The 4,032-nt window shown below is 40.3% G+C and overlaps 1 non-coding gene across 1 annotated transcript; it reads right to left on the bottom strand.

Annotated features, from left to right (window-relative positions):
• Positions 1 to 1,912: 1,912 nt before the first annotated feature.
• Positions 1,913 to 2,031, bottom strand: LOC123688269. The gene has a single exon (XR_006749804.1). It is a non-coding gene; the product is annotated as a 5S ribosomal RNA (ribosomal RNA).
• Positions 2,032 to 4,032: the final 2,001 nt, after the last annotated feature.

The following is a 4,032-nucleotide window of genomic DNA, read 5'->3' on the forward strand; positions in this document are numbered from 1 at the left end:
AACCAAATCAAATTTGAGAAAATTCCACGATCAGAAAATTTTTTTCGAAAAAAAAAAAAAAAATTCGAGGACACCTCGGTCATGGCAAGTTATTTTCCACAATCCATTCCCCAATCGACGTACATCACAGAAAAAATCATCTCTCTAACTATCCTGGTTCAAAAGTTGTATCGGAACATTTTCACGTCGAAAATATATCTCTAAGTCCAGACCGATGCACCACGTAATCTCGGGCAGACCGATGCACAACGTAAATGACGATCGGGACCGGGGCGATCGGTCGTATCTGACACCGCCGGCTCGGTTCTAACATCGTCAATGAGTCGGGGTTGAAAAAAAGGACGTGAACATTTTTCCTTATAAAAATCAAACCCGATCATGGATTTTGATTCTGATTGTTGATTATCGCTATTAGAACATATAAGGAGGCAACCAAATCAAATTTGAGAAAATTCCACGATCAGAAAATTTTTTTCGAAAAAAAAAAAAAATCGTATCACCTCGGTCATGGCGAGTTATTTTCCGTATTTCATTCCACAATCAACGTACAACATAGAAGAAATCATCTCTCTAACTATCCTGGTTCAAAAGTTGTATCGGAACATTTCACGTCGTAATATCTCGCCAAGTCCAGACCTCGGCGATAGGTAGTATCTGACACCGTCCGCTCGGGACTGACATCGACTTGGACTCGGGCTTGATGATGGGGAGGCGTTTAAGGACGTGAACATTTTTCCTTATAAAAATTAAAGTCGACAATGAATATTGATTCTGATTACTGATTTACGCTTTAAAAACACATTAGAAGGCAACCAAATCGAATTTGAGGAAATTCCACGATCAGAAAATTTTTTTCGAAAAAAAAAAAAATCCGAAAAATATTTTTCGATTCCTATTACTGATTTACTCTTTTAGAACACATTAGGAGGCAACCAAATCAAATTTGAGAAAATTCCACAATCAGAAAATTTTTTTCGAAAAAAAAAAAAATTCGAGACACCTCGGTCATGGCAAGTTATTTTCCACAATCCATCCCAATCGACGTACATCACAGAAAAAATCATCTCTCTAACTATCCTGGTTCAAAAGTTGTATCGGAACATTTTCACGTCGAAAATATATCTCTAAGTCCAGACCGATGCACAACGTAAACTAGGGCTGAACCGATGCACCACGTAATATCGGGCAGACCGATGCAGAACGTAAACTCGATCATACCGATGCTTCACGTAATCTCGATCTTACCGATGCACCACGTAAACAAGGGCAGACCGATGCAGAACGTAAAGTAGATCTTACCGATGCACCACGTAATCTCGATCTTACCGATGCACCACGTAATCTCCATCTTACCGATGCACCACGTGAACTGGATCTTACCGATGCAGAACGTGAATTGGATCTTACCGATGCACCACGTAAACTCGATCTTACCGATGCACCACGTAATCTCAATCTTACCGATGCACCACGTGAACTGGATCTTACCGATGCAGAACGTGAATTGGATCTTACCGATGCACACGTAAACTCGATCTTACCGATGCACCACGTAATCTCAATCTTACCGATGCACCACGTGAACTGGATCTTACCGATGCAGAACGTGAATTGGATCTTACCGATGCACCACGTAAACTCGATCTTACCGATGCACCACGTAATCTCAATCTCACCGATGCACCACGTGAACTGGATCTTACCGATGCAGAACGTGAATTGGATCTTACCGATGCACCACGTAAACTCGATCTTACCGATGCACCACGTAATCTCGATCTTACCGATGCACCACGTAATCTCAATCTTACCGATGCATCACGTAATCTCGATCTTACCGATGCAGAACGTAAACTCGATCATACCGATGCACCACGTTATCTCGGCAGACCGATGCAGAACGTAAAAAAAAAGCTTACAGCACGCGGTGTTCCCAAGCGGTCACCCATCCAAGTACTAACCGCGCCCGACGCTGCTTGGCTTCAGTGTTCTGACGAGAACTGGCAATTTCAGCGTGGTATGGCCGTAAACAACATATATTGCGATATTTTCTATGATATCTCACTTTTTGGGAGCGGAAAGGACGTGAACGTTTTTCCTCATAAAAAATGAAATAACTTTTGGATATTAATTCTGATTGTTGATTTAAGCTTTAAGAACACATTAGGACATATCTCAATGAAATTTGAGGGATTTCCGAAATCGAAAAATATTTTTCGAAAAAAAAAAAAAATCCCAGAAGACCTCGGTCATCTCAAGTTTATTCCATATTCTATTACACAATCAACGTACATCACAAAAGGAACCATCTCTCTAACTATCACAGTTAAATTTTTGTATCGGAACATTTCACGTCGGAATATCTCGCTAAGTCCAGACCGGGGAGATCGGTCGCATCTGACACCGTCCGCTCCGGTCTAACATCGTCTTGGAGTCGGGGTAACGATGGAGAGGCGTTTAAGGACGTGAACATTTTTCCTTATAAAAATAAAGTCGACAATGAATATTGATTCTGATTACTGATTTACTCTTTTAGAACACATTAGAAGGCAACGCAATCAGATTTGAGGAAATTTCAAGATCAGAAAATTTTTTTCGAAAAAAAAAAAAATTCAAGAACACCTGGGTCATGGCAAGTTATTTCCCACAATCCATTCCACAATCAACGTACAACATAGAAGAAATCATCTCTCTAACTATCCTGGTTCAAAAGTTGTATCGGAACATTTCACGTCGAAATACCTCGCCAAGTCCAGACCGGGGCGATAGGTAGTATCTGACACCGTCCGCTCGGGACTGACATCGACTTGGACTCGGGCTAATGATGGGGAGGCGTTTAAGGACGTGAACATTTTTCCTTATAAAAATTAAAGTCGACAATGAATATTGATTCTGATTACTGATTTACGCTTTAAAAACACATTAGAAGGCAACCAAATCAAATTTGAGGAAATTCCAAAATCAGAAAATTTTTTTTTCAAAAAAAAAAAAATCCGAAAAATATTTTTCGATTCTGATTACTGATTTACTCTTTTAGAACACATTAGAAGGCAACGAAATCAAATTTGAGTAAAATCCAAAATCAGAAAATATTTTTCGAAAAAAAAAAAAAATTCGAGAACACCTCGGTCATGGCAAGTTATTTTCCACAATCCATTCCCCAATCAACGTACATCCCAGAAAAAATCATCTCTCTAACTATCCTGGTTCAAAAGTTGTATCGGAACATTTTCACGTCGAAAATATATCTCTAAGTCCAGACCGATGCAGAACGTAAACTCGATCATACCGATGCTTCACGTAATCTCGATCTTACCGATGCACAACGTAAACTAGATCACACCGATGCAGAACGTAAACTCGATCTCACCGATGCACCACGTGAACTGGATCTTACCGATGCAGAACGTGAATTGGATCTTACCGATGCACCACGTAAACTCGATCTTACCGATGCACCACGTAATCTCGATCTTACCGATGCACCACGTGAACTGGATCTTACCGATGCAGAACGTGAACTCGATCTTACCGATGCACCACGTAAACTAGGGCTGACCGATGCATCACGTAAACGACGATCGAGAGGCGCGAAAGGACGTGAACGTTTTTCATTATAAAAATTGAAATAAATGATAAATAATGATTCTGATTGTTGATTATCGTTTTTAATATGCATTAGTAGGCAACCAAATGAAATTTGAGGAAATTCCGATAACAGAAAATTTTTTCGAAAAAAAAAAAAAATTCATGAAATCCTCGGTCATCGCAAAATATTTACCATATTCTGTTCGATAATCAACGTATATTTAAGAAGGAATCATATCTGTATCTATCTTGGTTCAAATTTTGTATCGGAACATTTTGACCAAAGTCCGAGCTTCGGCCGAAACAGACACCGCTGACCTGGCCTATCGATCGACCGAGAGTCGGGGATAGAGCGTAAGTGTTGTCTGGAGGGGAACCCTGTGCTCTCCTGACATATATAGGGAAGGTGGTCGCGTTGGGCGATGCAGAACGTTTGGATCGGGA

This window comes from Harmonia axyridis, chromosome X, assembly GCF_914767665.1.
Source record: "Harmonia axyridis chromosome X, icHarAxyr1.1, whole genome shotgun sequence".
NCBI classification, from domain to species: domain Eukaryota; kingdom Metazoa; phylum Arthropoda; class Insecta; order Coleoptera; family Coccinellidae; genus Harmonia; species Harmonia axyridis.